The sequence below is a fragment of the Ambystoma mexicanum genome, chromosome 4p (genome assembly GCF_040938575.1).
Source record: "Ambystoma mexicanum isolate Mex_15411 chromosome 4p, UKY_AmexF1_1, whole genome shotgun sequence".
Classification (NCBI taxonomy): Eukaryota; Metazoa; Chordata; class Amphibia; order Caudata; family Ambystomatidae; genus Ambystoma; species Ambystoma mexicanum.
Window position 1 is genome coordinate 788,605,075 of NC_090927.1, and position 17,169 is coordinate 788,622,243.

General features: G+C 47.5%; 1 protein-coding gene across 3 annotated transcripts in view; it reads right to left on the minus strand.

The window, feature by feature from the left end:
• Positions 1–17,169, minus strand: part of CEP162 (centrosomal protein 162) — a 2,248,134-nt gene that overhangs the window by 1,798,313 nt on the left and 432,652 nt on the right. The window lies entirely within an intron of this gene.

The following is a 17,169-nucleotide window of genomic DNA, read 5'->3' on the forward strand; positions in this document are numbered from 1 at the left end:
AACGCCATGGCGATCTGAGGTTTGTAACACCGTAACTTAGGCGGCATGCGTACACCGTGCTGGGAGAGGACAGGCGCTCCCGTAGAACCAGTGACATCAGGGAATCATACGCAACAGGCGGCGTGTTCCGTTCGCAAGGCGTCTATGATCTGAATGACACGTGAATCATGAATTGTATGAAGGCACATCCGCTTTGCCCTCAATGTGGCGGTGACCGCGACTGGATGTCCTGTGTGCAGTTAGAACTGCTTTCACCAGTATTGACAGAGGGGGAAGGGCGTATCAACTCGACCGCTGCTGAGCACGGCAGTAAGGATTTGGCCATGGGAAAGTTGCCAGTTGCGTCCTAGCCCAGTAACATACTCAAGACAGAGCGGGTAAAGTGAGGGACAGGTGGGAAACCACAAGATTGGAGCAAGTTGCACCAGAGCTTGGTCCTGTTACTGTACGGGCTGACCCTTAGGCACGGGCCGCACATGCTCATAAACTGAAATCCACACACAAGGAGGGACTGTCAAGGGGAGGGAAGAGACGGCACAGCATACCATGACAGATAAAATGATTCGAGCACAGGCCCAGTCTTCTCCCGTTCTGTGCTCGAGCGATGCTCCCCCAACAATAACAATGTTAACCACGCAGTAGCGAGCAACGAACACCGAGGGGCTGAATACTGTTGGACATAACTGTTTAAGGCACATGAAGACCTTGCTGGGTTCTGGTGAGCGATCATTTAAATGACCCCATCTTTGTGTGTGTGTATCCTTTACTGGCAACTATTACTTGTGTATCCTCTGCTCATGCCAATACCATAGAACCTAGTGCGGGTCCGTGGGCAGTTCTAAGGCTGATTGAGGGTGGATATGTAGCCTGCACGCCGCTCTTTTGTCAACCTAGCACTGTTGGTTTGGCAATTGCGTTAAGGTACTCATACTTGGTATACAAGATCGCATACACCATCGCCTGAGGCGCAGAGATTGTCACTTTCTTACATTGCGGATACCCACAGTCGGAAGCCTTTCCTCACATAGCAGAGACATCTAACCATGACCAGAGGGGGTACCAATTAGAAAAAGCAAAATAAGCTAGATGCCTTTTCCAGAAAAACGTATCCAGCTCGAACAGATAAGGCTGTTGATCGGCTAACAGAAATGGCTGCCTGCGAGTCAACTGAGGAGACACTAAGCCTTGAACAAGTGATGGAGGGCATGCGAGCCGCATTTGCATCCATGACTGACAAATAGGATGGCATCACGACCAATATAAATGTTTTAAACGGTAAAATGGAGAAAGTCAGCACTCGGATGATGGAAGCAGAAACACGTATTGGGTCAACAGAGGATGATATCACTATCTGGAAATCTTAAATGGTAAGAGTCACTACTGGTCTGAAAAGAGTCTTGTTAAAATGTGACGACCTGGAATTGTGCTGGCAAAGAAGTGATATAGGCATATCCAGTCTCCCGGAAAACTTTGTTAAAGATCCCATGGAAGAGAGCGTAGAGAACCTCTTGACAGACTTGTTCTACAAGCAAAACATCTCTCCAATGTTTGGTGTGAAAAGAGCACACAGAACACCACCCACACGTCCTAAACCAGGAGCTCCTCCTAGGGCAATCATTGCAAAATGACTTTATTCTAGAGAACGGGACACAGCGCTACGCCTCGCCAAAGAAAAAGCACCATTGCGCTATGACGCAGATCCTTTATGGGTGTGAAACGTATGCTTCAGGAAACAGCAATTCCATACGCCATGTTATATTTTGCTCTCCTGCACATTCTACACTGAAGAAAGGCTGTAATCTACCCCTTCTGGAGTAAGCAGTGAACTACTGTTACGCTCACCTGGCTCCCACAGGGGCGTCGATCTGAACTGGACAGCTGCGGTCTCCACCAATGTGACGCGTAGATGACGGACTGGACTGGCCCACCCAGCTTCGTTTGCTTGGCCCGTAGGAATATTCTTCTGCAAATGGAGAAAGGGAATTAACCACCCGTGGAGTTGAGCGTTAAGCCCACCCCCCCACTCCCACTGTTCTCCCCACTGATCACCTTTGGTGTCCCCTCTTATAGTCTCACCTGATGGTTTGGAAAGATGAATCCTCCATCCTGCATTGAGCGCAGGGGCGCGTCGATAACCAGTTGCTTCACTGGCTCGAAGGAATTGGTGAGTTCCAGAAAAATATTGACTCTGAGATTCCCGGCAAGACACTGTAAGTATGTAGTTCGTAAGAGTTCAAATGTCTGACTTTCACTCTTGTCCGATTCCTTGCAGGTTGCAGCTTGACCCTAGCGAAGAGTTCCTCGTGGCAACCAGTAATATTCAGGTAAGGATTTGTATTATCCAACACAGTTCGATAAAATAATGTCAATATGTAACCTGTTGCTTTCCCTCTTATTCAGGCGCTGAGAGAAAGTATGAAGTCTCGGGGAAATAATGCCTCCGGCGGTAAAATCAGGTAAGTCTATTGTGGTGAGGAGGTTTCCCCTTGTTTGTCCCTTTGTTTCACCTTGCTGTCCTTTAGTTTCCCCTTAGGCGCTGGGGTTCGGCGAGGATGCAGTGGAAGCTGCGCCGACCCGTGAAGAGGAATAGTACCCCCGGTCACAAAATTAGGTAAGTCTATGGGGGGTAACTAATATTACCTCTGTGTATTACCTCGGCTCACCTTGCTGTTCTTGTCTTCCCCTTAGGTGTCGGAGTGCGGCGGGAGCATGCAGAAGGATGCGGTGGAATGTGAAGATGCTGCGAAGGCCGGTGAGTTCAGCGCAGCGCTGCTGCGGGTGAGGCGACGCGCATAAAATAACTTCTTTCTTCCAGTTCGAAGGCATGATGGATCGGGAATTCAGGTAAGGATCAAAGGTATTGCTCTTGTTCTAACCTTTTTTCCTTCTCTCCCCTTTTTCTAGGAGCTCCGGACTCGAGGCGGGCGTGGCAGAAGACTGGATGCAGACTTGCAGGTACGGTGAGCGTTACGCTGCTGGATGCAGAATAACGCGAATGGTGTGCTGCTCTTTGGGCGTGGTTTAAATAGCCTCCAAAGTAGTCCCAGGTAAGTATTCCTCCCCAGCCCCACCCAAGTAAAAAATAGTCCCTTAGGTAAAGTAGTCCCTTCCAAGCCTCCTTTGGCTTGGAGCTCTTGCAGCATGGTCTGCATCAGGTGAGTTTGCAGCATGGTCTGCATCAGGTAAGTTTTAACCTATGGCGCCAGGGCTGACTCTCCATATGAGCCTGGCGCCGTAGGCGCCAGGACTGCACCCAAATAGCCCCTAGCAGGGGTTGTTGGGTTTGCTTAATATAACTTGATGCCTGCTTCTAGGGTTGCAGGACTTGGTCTGGGTCCCCGGGGGTAGGCATCATGACTACATAGAGGCTAACCTACCAGTCGTTTCTAGAACAGAGGAAAAAGAAATGGGAGCAACATCTCTGCCTCCACCCTGAGTAAAGTAGAGGTACATTGACGACTTCATGAAAGTGGTGGGCGTAAATTCTTTAAGTATCGTTGTTCAACTGCATTCAACATGATGTTAATTATCTGACTGTTAGGGAGAATTCTCTTTTTAGGCTGAATTTCCTAACCTAGTGAGTCCCCCAGCAGCTTTGCTGGATTTCTGGAGTTTGTTTTTTTCTCCTGCCAAGAGTGAGACTCTTTCTCCCACTCTTGGACATGATTTATGGTGTTCCTTTGACTGTTAATGTGTTTTATGGGCTATGGGGTCCTTTACTCCATAGGGTCTCATGTGTTTTTACTATGTGTGTTACACAGCACCCTCCGTGCAGTGACACAGGGGTGTCATAGTGATACCCCACCATAGACTCCATACCCTGGGACTGACTACTGTCTCCCAGGGCATGTAAAGTCACCATTGGCTTTACTAGTCCCAAATTATTAACAAAAACCGGTACAAACCATCATATTGTGGACATAATGGTCGGGGCAATTCGATTTCCCCGGGGTCTGTTAGCCGAGGGGGCACGTCTCCGTCCCCCCTGATCGAATTTTGGCTGGTGGCAGTGGATACTACTTTTTATATTCGACCGCGAATATATCCCTATGGGATTTTCCCATTGTTCGAGGCTACCAACTTTAATTATTTAATTCTCATAGCCACGAACATACAGCCGGTTTACTTAATTAATATTAATTCGCCAGTTGGTATTTTTTGCCAGGACTCGATTCTAAAATGGCGTTTGTGTTCTCTTCTGTGACTCCAACCCAAGTCGAGCCCTTTGTTCCACTTTTTGGCAGGTTTCTCCACAGAAGCCTCCAAAAGTGGTGCCACTCTGTCTGGGTACCACAGGGGGTATAGGAGGGGGTTTAGGCACCCTGGACTGAGTTACCTTGGTAACTCAAGTCACGCTCTTGTGTGATTGGCCCAAGTGGTAAGCCGGCCAGCTCACCACTTAGCATGTTTGATTGACAGCTAGGCTGAGTGAATGGGGGTGTGCTGCATAAAAGCAGGGCTTTGGGGACTGGAACTTCAGAAGTCGCAACAGGACCTGAGAATCCGACGAGGGAGAAGCTGAGCCGACCTACCACGACGACACCACCAGTGGAGCCCTGCGGAACCGACTCACCACTTCCCGACGACAGAGAAGATCTCCCGGCTGGAGAGGCTTCTTTCCCTGACTGGTGGGCACAACCAGTTTACCTTCTTTTGCTCGCATCCCAGGACGTCTTGTGGTCGAATTGCCCGTGCCAAGCACCCCGGCAACCGGATAGCCACTTACCACTGGACTGCGAATAAAAGGACCGCTCCTTTTACCTGAGAACTCTGCGGCTGGTTTCTTCCCTGGCAGTGCAACGGACTCCTGTCTTCCTCCCCGACGAGATCCTCTCTTCCCCTGGACGAATCACAGACTTGCATCAGCTGCCAGGAACAACTGCCCCCGCTGGAGTATTCTCACCACTTTAAGGTACCATGTCCGCCAGGCCTCCCTTTCTAAAGATTGCTACAAGGAAATAATAATCCCTTAACCTTCTGGACTGGGCTGGCCGCCTTGACCATCTAACTGGTCCCTTTCTTTGGTCCAACTCTTTTTGAACCCTTTCAAGACTTTTGTGCATTGCAACCGTGTGACCTTGGACACACGTTCTGATCCTCTTAAAGTGGATCCGGCCTTCTGAACTCTAACTTCACGGTTTACTTTGCCTTCCTCTCTTGTTATGTCCTTGTGAAAGTGTTGGTATCGGTTTCAAATTATACTCTGCTTTTCTCTCCCTTTTTAAAACAAATTATTAGAGTGCCATCTACGTTAAGCGCTCACCGCTGTCTGAAAATAAGTGGGGCTTTACTTAAGACTTGTCTAATATTCTTTTAAGGGAGGGTATATCTTTTAGTGACCATGTTTTTAACTGCTTAACCTTAGTGCCTGTGTGTTTTACTAGATGTGGTTTTAAATAAATAATTATATCTCGTTTACACCAAGCCCTGGTCAGTGTTTACTTGCTCTACTGTGTTACCTATTGTGTATACTCTATATACTGCCTAACTCTTCTTGAGGGAAGTCTGACTGCTCAGCCACAGCTACCAAGTGAATCTGTGTGGTACAGACTGCTACCAAGTGGGTTTACTGCCAAACACCTGTAGTCTTAAATCTTTTGCAGTGGTCCCAGAGGGAACTGCACAGGTTTCTGCCTAACACTGACCTAGTAACATGCTTACATTATGATAATAGCGGTTTAATATTGAATAGGGCTGTTACCCTTACAATGGAATATTCAGCACACCTTGTTTGGTTTGGGAGTTAAAGGGCGACCCCCCCCCACCAAGCAAAGATGCAGTTTTTATGTTTAGTTATTTTAAGAGAGCACAAGTTGGGGAAGTGCACAGTTGTTGGGGGGAGTGAGGGAGGGAAGGAGTAGGGTGGTATGCATGGCTCTGATTGGGAGGGTGATGAGGGAGGGGGGATGGGCTATGAGGCAGGGTAAAATTGGGGGGAAATGTTCAGCTACATGCACACAAAGAATCAGAGTAATATGCAAAATCCAACTGTAACAAGATGGCACCTACACAACAGCATGGTATACACCACTAATATATTTCACCCTGGAGACTATTAGAGTTCTTAGCTGGAATGCCAGAGGGTTAGGGAATTATACTAAGGCAAGAAGAATCACAGCATACGTGAACCGTCATAATGTACAGGTCCTGCTACTTCAAGAGACACATGGAACCGGTGGTGGGAATACATCTTTTGCTACAACATGGGGCCCGAAAAGGTATTACACTGAGTACTCAACAAAATCAAGGGGGTGCTAACTTTGATACATAAGAAAGCTCCTTTTATGCAATTGCACACACACACGTATAGATTCAGAGGGGCGATATGTTATAGTGCACAGTATGCTACTTCATAAAAGAGGTTCTCCTGGTGAATACATATGGGCCTAAAATTGACGGCCCGGACTTCTATTCCATGATAGCCTATCTGGTGCTGCCATTTATGCCTGCTGCAAAGATCTGCGGGGAGGACATGAATACTATACTAGACTTAACCCTTGATCGCACTGGATCCAGCGACAGACCGCTGTCAAAGACAGCCAATTGTATTGCCATAAGAACTGATAGACTAAACCTACATGACATATGACGTACGTTGCATCCAGGAGAGAGGCCTTATACGTATTAGTCCACGGTGCACAACATGTCATCAAGAATAGACATGTTCCTCATATCAGACCACCTGCTGGGACAAGTGACGTATGAGGATATATATCCACAAACGTACTCTGACCATTCCCTGATCACAATATTTCTGATGTAGGGTAACGTCCCAATAGAGCGGGGTGTGTAGAGGTTTATGGCGTTGGCACTACAGGACCTAGCCTTTAGATCAGATCTTGAAGAGAATATCCGTACCTACTTCCTAACCAATGATAATGGAACAGTCTTGCAGGCCATCCTGTGGCAAGCATGTAAAGTATATATAAGAGGAATGGCGATGTCACGAGAAATTGGAGTATTACGCAATATATGTAGGGACTTGGCAAAATGTGTCACTGGAGCGGCAGTACGCCGCGGCCCCCAATCGAAACACCCTTGCGACTATTGAAGTGCAACTTGAAAACTTTAGTAAACTGGTGGATAGGGAGATGAACAAGTTACTTACCCCTGGTAATGTTCTTTTGATTGGATGTTCCTCTGACGTATTCCTCATCTTATAATAAATATCTCTCCAGCTTCAGCTGCTTCGGAAATGCACTGTGTGAAGTGTCATTGAGGTGATGTCCCTCGAGGGCCTCAATTCGACAGTCGACGTCCTCATCAGTATAAGTAGCACACGCAGCACCCGTTGGCTTCAGTTCTGTTTTTCCCCCTCCTCAAGAGGAATTACCAGGCATACCATAGACTGTAGGCTCACAGAATACGTAAAGTCTAATAACACAGAAATTGTACGGTGGGGTAGGCTGGGAGGGGCGATAAGTAATACATGGGAGGAACATCCAATTGAAAGCACGTTACCAGGGGTAAGTAACTTGTTCTTCGAATGAATTGGGTCCTCCCATGTGTTCCTCATCTTAGGATAGACTCCCAAAGCAGCCATAATTTGGGGGTGGGAGTGCCAATTAAATTTAGATGTAATCATGGACTGAATGAAGGTCCACTTTTGCAAATTGCCCTCCCTGACTGGAAGATGAATCCAGGCAGTAATGTCTTACGAAGGTATGGATAGATGACCAAGTGGCTGCTGAACAAATATCATTGATTGGGACACCTCTTTGAAGAGCAGCAGAGGTTGCCATGCCCCTTGTGGAATGTGCCCTTAGGCCTTCCGGTGGGTCCTTGCCCGCTAATCTGTAGCATCTGCCAATAGCCAGGATGATCCATCTGGATATGGTTTTTTAGTAACCCCAAGACTCAATTTGGGACCAGTGAAGCCAATTAATAATTGGTTGGCTTGGCGAGATTTAGCCATTCTGGATATACAGAAACTGAGTGCCCTTTTTGGGTCCAGTCTGTGCAACCTCTCCTTCTCTTTTCCTGGATGAGGAGGTGGATAGAAAGTTGGTAAGGTCATTTTTTGTGACAAGTGGAAGTCGGAGACTACCTTCGGTAAAAAAGAAGGCTTTCCCTTGAGAATGACCTTGTCTCTATGGAATACCATATGTGAAGGTTTGCAGGAAAGGGCCTGCAACTCTCTTACCCTGCGGGCTAACGTTATTGCAATAAGCAAAACAGATTTTAATGTCAAGAGCCTTAAAGGGCATGAGTGTAAAGCCTCAAAGGGAATGTATGTTAAAAACTTTAACACTAGATTGAGGTTGCACACAGGGACATTGAATGGCACTGGTGGATATACATTAGTAAGGTCTTTCAAGAATTGTACAATCAGAGGGATCTTAAAATATGAATCCTCCTCTGAAGAACGCTTGAAAATGGATAGCGGCACTAGGTAACCCTTAATCCATGTGTATTTCTGATATGTATATATTGTACTGTGAATAAACACATTATAAAAAACAAATTCAAAATGGAAAGCGCTGCTAGGTAACTCTTAATTGTTCCAATCTGGAGCCCCAGATTTGCCAAATGTAACAAAAAAGAAATCACCATAGGTGTGTCACATAGAAAGGGATCCATATTCATATCCCTGCACCAGAACTTGTTCCAACGGCACAAGGATTTTGTTGCTGGCCTTCTGGCCCGAAAGCAAAATCTCCATTACATCATTCGGGAGGTCCCAATCCTTGCATCTCAGCCTTTCAGAAACCATGTGTGAAGGCTGGAGGGGCTGACCTCTAGATGTATAACCCGACCTTCCTCTTGCAAGAAAAGATCCTCCCTTTGTGGAAGGCGTATTGGAGGGCAGATGGACATGTCCAGAGGGTCCTGTGAAACCACATAGCATGAAGAAGCCTGGTTTGTTATCATAACAGAATCATTACCCATTGTTAGAGAATCATTACCGATTTAGGGATCCAGTTATCCATCATTCATTCTGATTAGTACTGATTAGTAGTGACATGAAGTAGTGACGACATTAGACTATCCACATTATTCTGCCACTTTGTATGCATTTGTATTTGCTATAGAATGAGGCCTGTTATATTTGAAGTGCCATGTAGAGACATATGTTATATTTGTAGAGACATGTATACACATGTAGAGATATGTTGTTATGTATTATGTATGCATTGTAGAGAGACACGTATGAGTGTGCACTTACAATATGCATTGAGTCTGCATTATAGATAGCGCTTGGGTTTGCGAGAGAAAGAGTAAACGCTAGACAGAGGAGGTAGCTGGCTCCTAAGCCATCCTGAATGAGACACACAGAAGCACCGTGGCACTGCAAAGTTGTTATGAGTTATTGTGAACGAAGTATGCGTAAACAGTTTGCTTGGCAGACAGATTAGACGTGACTTTTGTCAGAGTGGAGAAAGGCATGTTATTATCAGGCCTGGGTTGTGCTTTGCAGACAGAGAAGGTGGGGGCAGGCAGCACAGAGTTTTGCCCGGAGAGACATGCAAGGATAGAGGGATTTCAATGGAGTGAATGGAGAAATATGAGGAGATGGTAAGATGGTGTTTTGTACCGCAGACAGAAGAAGATATGGTATAGATATTATAACAAATGTCATGATGACCAGAACACGCAGTGATTGACCAGAACATGCAGTGATTGAAAAGATTCAAGACATGCATCAGAGACCTTTAGGCACTGCTCACATTTAGAAATGCTGCCAGACAGAAAGAGAGGCATATTAGCTGAGAGAGACATATAACCACGGATATGTTTGCACGTCATTGAACAGTATAATGAGAGGTGAGGCTCTGAGATTTGGGTTGCTGCTCTCTGCTGGTCTGCTCTCTGAGATGTAGAGGGAGCTGGCTAGTTCGAGTTTGTAGTTGGAGATGGAGTTCGAGTTGGAGATGACACACAAAGACTCAGAGGAGAGATGACTTGGAGAGACGTTTGGGAGTGATTGGATGTACTTCGGGAAGCGGTTTTGGGTGTAGCAGAATCGGATGGCTTTGGCTGATATGCAGAAGGGGAAGCATTCTGATGAGAGCTGATGAGATCGATCTGGCAGAAAGAGGCCAAGGAGAGGCACTGACTGACTGGCTGGTTGCAGAGTTAGCTGGAGAGGAGAGACAGAGCAACACAGAGCAAAAGAGGAATATTGCTGAATAAGACACATGCCTGGGGAATTAGAACAGACACTCACACAGAGCTTTGGCTGACATGATAGATGGGGTAATCAGACAGGGTTTGTCTTAGAGAGAGAGTGTGAAGTATGGTGTGGATTGGAGAGAAATGGTGTGGATTGGAGTTGCTATTAGATTGCTTGCATTAGAAGCCTGTAAGGTTTATAGTTATTGCATTGCATGGTAGATTTGCACCAAAAACATAAAAGGTGCAAATTCGATATTTGCATTATAGTAGTGTTTACATCATGAATTGCTGTGTATGAATAAAAGAGTTTCTATGGTTGAATCGATTCATGTGTTTGCTTTGTGACTTATGTTAGTGTGTCCATAGGAGTAACTTAGGAGTAATCTAGGAGTAACAGTGCACAAAGGCCCTGAGATACAAGAGCAGGGGGGCATAGTGATCCACACCCCCCTCCCTAGGAGATTTGTCTGGGATTGACAGTCCGGGTACCACTTCCTCCTGGTCCAATCCGGGGCAATGAGGTTTCTCTTTCTCAACCTCCTGATTATGTGAGGAATGACGGGGACTGTAGGGAACGCGTACAGGAGTAGAAACGCCCAGCCTACTACAAACATGTCCCCGAAAGCTCCTCTTGGAGGAAATTCCCTTGGGCAAAACAGTTTGCACTTCCGGTCACAAACAGATCCACTTGAGGGGTTCCCTAAAGGGTGAAGATCTCTTGAAGGACTTCCTGAGCTAGTTCCCACACATGGGAGTCTGTGCTCTGCCTGCTCAGAGTGTCTGCCGCTGTGTTCTGTTCGCCGGCTAGGTGAACTGCTGATAGAGAGATTCCTTCTTGTATCACCCAGAGCCAAAGCTGCATTGTCTCTCTGCACAGTGGTAGTGTCTCTACGCCTCCACTCTTGTTGAGGTAGTACATAGCCACTGTGTTATCCGTCCTTATCAGGACATTCTTTCCTCATACAGACAGCAGAAAGGCCTTCTGCGCTAGTCTAATTGCCCTCAGCTACAAACGTTTGATATGTAGTTTGGACTCTGATGGAGACCAATGACTGCTGATTGTCGGATCGCTGGTGTGGGCTCGTGAGTGAGGCATCCGTCACTACCGTTATCTCCGGCCATGGCTGCCAAAAAGATTCTCCCTTGAGAAGAACAAGTTACTTCTTACCTGGTAACGTTCTTTCGATGGGATGTTCCTCCGACGTATTCCTCATCTTAGATAATTCATCTCCAGCTTGCTGGCCTCGGAAATTTTTTCTCTGTAGAGGGCGCCGCGCGTCGACGTCCGCCGAGTTGGTGTCCCTCGACAGCCACCATATCTGGGCCGACGTCACCATGCTCATAAATAGCCACGCGCGGCGTCCGTTGCTCAGTTCCGTTTTGTAGCATAAGATAAGTCTTGCATGAATTGGCTATTGACCTTGAAGGAGCGTGAGCTGCAACCACAAGGGAAGTATTACTGCGGGGATGGATGGGAGGAGCGATAAGGAATACTTCGGAGGAACATCCCATCGAAAGAACGTTACCAGGGAAGAAGTAACTTGTTCTTTGAAGGGATTGTGTCCTCCGACGTATTCCTTATCTTAGATAGACCCCCATAGCAGTGGCATGTAATTGGAGGTGGGAGTAAGAATGTCATGTATCCCTTTTAGGAATGAACCGAATGTAATACGGCTTGGCCAAATCTGGTCTCTTGACTAGCGGAGGAATCCAGGTTGTAAATTCTTGTGAATGTATGTGCGGACGACCATGTGGCAGCCGCACATATGTCTGACAGGTACCCCTCTTTGGAGGGCCGAAGAGGCTGCAATATCCCTGGTTGAATGAGCCCTAAGATTCTGAGGGGGCTCTTTTCCTGCCAGTTTGTAACATTCCAGAATGGCCAAAATAATCCACCTGGAAATGGTCTGTTTTGTTATGGGTAGTCCCAACTTGTGACCTGAGTAGCCTACAAACAGTTGGTCTGCTTGCCTAATCCTAGCCAGTCTGCTGATGTAAAAGCTTACAGCTCGCCTTGGGTCCAGCCTATGTAGCTTTTCTTCCTCTTTCCCCGGATGGGGAGGAGGGTAGATCGAAGGTAAGCTAATTTTCTGAGTGATGTGAAATTCAGAAACCACCTTTGGGAGAAAATTAGGCTTCACCTGTAGGACAACTTTGTCCTTATGGAAAATTGTATGGGGGGGAAGGAGGGTTTACAAGATAGAGCATGTAATTCGCTCACCCTCCTAGCAGATGTTAGTGCTACTAATAGGACAGTTTTAAGAGTGAGAAATCTCAGCGAACAAGAGTGGAGTGGTTCGAAGGGAGTACCCATTAGGAAATTTAAGACAAATTTAAGTCCCATAAGGGAACTTGGAATGGTCTTGGAGGATAGACATTAGTTAATCCCTTGAGAAATTGTATTACTAAGGGTAGTTTGAAATACGATGGTTCCTCCGCAGTGCGCTTGAAGATTATAGTGCCAACTTGAAGGCCTGAGTTTGCCAAGTAGAGTAGAAACGATAACACCGTTGGTGTACCGCATGAAAAAGGGTCGATATGGTCTTCTCTACACCAGCTGAAAAATTTGTTCTAGCGGCAGCGGTATAAAGACTTTGTTGCTGGCCTTCTGGCAGGAAGCAACACCTCCAGGACGACATCAGGGAGGTCCCAATCCTTGTATCTCAACCTTTCAGAAGCCAAGCGTGAAGGTTGAGGGTTCTTATGTCTGGATGGAGAACCGGACCTCCCTTCTGCGAGAGAAGATTCTCTTTGAGTGGAAGACGGATTGGAGGGCAGATGGACATATCCAGAAGGTCCGGGTACCACGTTCTCCTGGCCCAGTCCGGGGCAATTAGGATCATTGTTTTCCGGAATCTTCTCAACCTCCTGATCATTTGAGGAATAACAGGGACTGGTGGAAATGCGTAAAGGAGTGGAAACTCCCAGTCCACTACGAACGGGTCTCCTAGAGCTCCTCTCGGGGGAAATTCCCTTGAACAGAACGCACTTCCTGTTGGTGCTGGTGGCGAACAGATCCACCTGAGGGGTTCCCCAAAGGGCGAAGATCTCTTGAAGGACTTCCTGAGCTAGCTCCCACTCGTGGGAGACTGTGCTCTGCCTGCTCAGAGAGTCTGCTGTCAAGTTCTTCTCTCTGGCTAGGTGAACTGCCGATAGAGAGATTCCTTCCTGAATTGCCCAAAACCAGAGCTGCATTGCCCCTCTGCACAGTGGCAGTGACCCTACGCCTCTTCTTTTGTTGAGGTAGTACATGGCCACAGTGTTGTCCGTCATTATCAGGACATTTCTCCCCTGTACTGATGGCAGGAAAGCTTTCAGTGCTAGTCTGATCGCTCTCAGCTCTAATAGGTTGATGTGTAGTCTGGACTCCGATGAAGACCAACGACCGCTGATGGTCAAGTCGTTGGCATGGGCTCCCCACCCCGTGAGTGAGGCGTCTGTGATTACTGTTATCTCCGGCCATGGTCGCCAAAACAGTTCTCCTTTCAAGATGTTCTCTGGATAGGCCCACCATTGAAGGTCGTGGGCTAACTTGTCCGGAATCCGGAGGAGATCTGTCATTCTTCCTGAGTATTGTGACCACTGGGTTCTTAGTTCCCAATGGAGAGGTCTCATTCTCAGGCGAGCCTCTGGCACAAGGAGGATGCAGGATGCCATGAGGCCTAGCAATCTCAAAAAGTCGAAGGCTGGGAGATGTTGGGCATTTTGAAACTTGTTGACCATCTGCAGAATATCTTGAGCCCTCACCTCTGGTGGCGAGGCTTTTCCCAGGGAAGTGTCCAGGACCGCTCCGATAAACTGGAGTATCTATGATGGTATCATCTGTGACTTCTTTAAATTGAGGGAGAAGCCCAGTTTGTGAAGGAAGTGGCAGACATAATCTAGCTGGATCTGAGCTTGTTCCGAAGATACAGCTCTGATCAGCCAATCGTCCAGGTAGGGGTAGACATGGATCCCTTTCCTCCTTAGACTTGCAGCCACTACCGACATTAGCTTGGTGAAGACCCTCGGGGCGGAGGCCAGCCCAAATGGCAGAACTCGAAACTGATAATGAGAGCCGCCAATTGCGAACCTCAGGTATTTCCTGTGTTTGAGATGGATTGGCACATGGAAATATGCATCCTGGAGGTCCAGAGATACCAGCCAGTCCTAGATCTGTAGGGCCTGAAGGATCTGAGCGAGAGTTACCATCTTGAACTTGTCCTTCCTGAGGAACTTGTTCAATTCTCGTAAATCCAAGATAGGTCTCAGTCCTCCGTCCTTCTTCAGTATGAGAAAGTAGGGGGGAGTACTAGCCCTTGTTCCTCTCCGCTACAGGTACCGGTTCTATGGCACCTTTCTCTAGCAGGTCTACAATTTCCTGCAAGAGGAGCGGATCTGGAACTTTTAGAGAGGTGTGCCCCGGTGGATGACTCTGAGGGATGCGTAGAAAGGGTAGGCAGTAACCTTGGGCAACTGTCTCCAATGCCCAAGCATCTGACGTAATAGCCTGCCATTCCGTCAGATGGTGAGTTAACCTGCCCCCTACAGGTGTTTTGTGTGGAAAGACCTCAGAGTGGTTTGGGGGCGGCTGATGCAGATGCCGAGGGTAAAGAGACACCTGCTGCTGCTGCGGCCTTAGTACTTTTGACCCGTCCACCTCGGGTGGATCTCCTTTGGCCTCTTTGAGCCGGCTGTCCTCTGCCTTTCCCGAATGCGGAATAATAGCGAAAGGACTTTCCTCTCCCAGAGGTTCCTGAGGGGCGAAAAGGAGTTTGGCGGATTGCAGCTCCTAAAGATTCTGCTGCTGCTTTAGATGTTTTCAACTTTTCCAGACTGTCATCAGCCTTTTTACCAAATAAAGAAGAGCCGTCAAAGGGCATATTCAAAAGTCTGGCCTGTACATCTGGAGCAAAGCCAGACTTTCGTAACCACGCATGCCTGCGGATTGTAGTACTTGCCGCCATGGCCCTGCTGATACTGTCAGCGAAATCGATGCCAGTTTGAAGAGATTCGCACATGGCACCTTTGCCATCTTTAATGATGTTAAGGAAGGCTTCCCTTTCATCTCCTTCCGGTATGCAGTCAGCCGCAGATGAAGCACACTCCCACAGTGTGTGACTGAACCTGGCGAGCGTACATGTGGCGTTGATGGATTTCAATGCCATACTACAAGCAGAAAAGACTCTTTGCCATAGAATCGTACCTTTTGTCATCCCTGTCCTGTGGAACAGTAAGATAAGCAGATCTGCTGCTTGATGAAGTTGCCGCTTGAACCACCAGGCTCTCTGGAGTCGGATGTTTTGATAAATATTCAGGGTCAGCCGCAGCTACCCTATACTTGGCTGACAATTTTTTTATTGACTGCAGGGATAACCTCAGGAGTTTCCCAATTTGATGAAATGTTCCTTTGTAAAGCTGTATGGAAAGGGACCATAGGATCCTCCTGTGGACCTTTATCTAGTATGTCTGTAAGGTCATCCTGTTGAAAAACAGGTGAAGGCACACCCCAACCCATGAATTCAATAATTCGTGCCATCAGGGTCCTATAGGGGGTTTCGGCATGTTCCCCTGGTCTGGTTTGACAAATTCCACTTCTGGGGAAGTGTCCAACCCACTTGCCTCATGAAAGGATTCCTGTAGGTCTTTCAACCTTCTTTCCTCAGAGGTAAAAACCCTCGGAAACAGGTGGTGTGGTCCTCTGCAGCCCGAAGGGTCTTTCTTGATTAGAATCCTCCTCTTCTTCATAGATTGAAGATAATCTGGGGTACTCTGACCTCGGAAATGGTGTAAAACCCATTTCTAAAGCAGAAGGAGCCAAACTTGTCATTATTGGCCGAGAAAAAGTCGATGTCGTCGACGCCGATGTGAAAGGCCTCGAAGGCGTCGAGAAAACTGGAAGAGGCCTCGAGGAACTCGAGAGGATCGGGATCCTGCTAGAGGATGTCGACGACGTTCTCAGCGTCGTGCTGGAGGCTGTGGGTATAACCGTTGGCTGTGAAGTGGCCGTGGTTTTTTCTTCTATCGGCGTCGATGTCGGCGTCGATTCGATCAACCGATGCGTCAAAGAACCCTTCGATAACGGCGTCGATGGCGCCGATCTATGAGTCGAAGGGACTTTCGACGAGGGCGTCGAAGACGGTGCCTTGCTACCCGATGGCCCGTGGCGCTCTTGGGTGGACTCTTTCGCTGGGTGCAACGATTCGCGGCGTTTCGATTTTTTGGGTTTTTCACCCAAAGTATCACCCTCAGCTGTCTTTGAGGGGGTCGAGGCCACTTTCTCGAAGATGCGTAGCATTTTTTTCCTGAATTACTCCTACTCAGCCTGAGAGCTGTGTTTTGTGGGGCAGGACACACTTTCTGGGGAAACAGAAGATGACGAGGAAGGGGATATTCAACGTCTCTTTTTTGAATGTCTAGATCTCGATGAGTGTTGGGAGCTACTTCGAGACCTAGAAGAACAAGTTACTTCTTACCTTGTAACGTTCTTTCGACGGGATGTTCCTCCGACGTATTCCTCATCTTAGATATCTCCTTCCAGCTCTGCTGGCCTCGGAACATTTTTTCTCTAGAGGGCGCTGCGCGTTGACGTCCTCCGAGTCGATGTCCCTCGACAGCTGCCGTATCGACGTCAACGTCATCCTGCCTATAAAGGCCGCGCGCAGCGTCCGTTGCTCAGTTCCGTTTTGTAGCCCACAATAATTCTTTCTGGACTAGACTAATCACCTTGAAGGAGCGTAAGCTGCAACAACAAGGGAAGTAGAACTGCGTGGATGGATGGGAGGGTCGATGTGGAATACGTCGGAGGAACATCCCGTCGAAAGAACGTTACAAGGTAAGAAGTAACTTGTTCTTCGAAGGGATTGTGTCCTCCGACGTATTCCTCATCTTAGATAGGCTCCCATAGCAGTATTCTATTATTGGAGGAGGGAGTACTGACTTCACGCTTCCTTCTACTGATGAATAGAATGTAGTACAGCCCTTCCAAACCTAGTCTCTTCACTGGAGGAGGAATCCAAGTTGTAAAATCGTGTAAAGGTATGGACAGACGAACATGTAGCGGCCGCACAGATG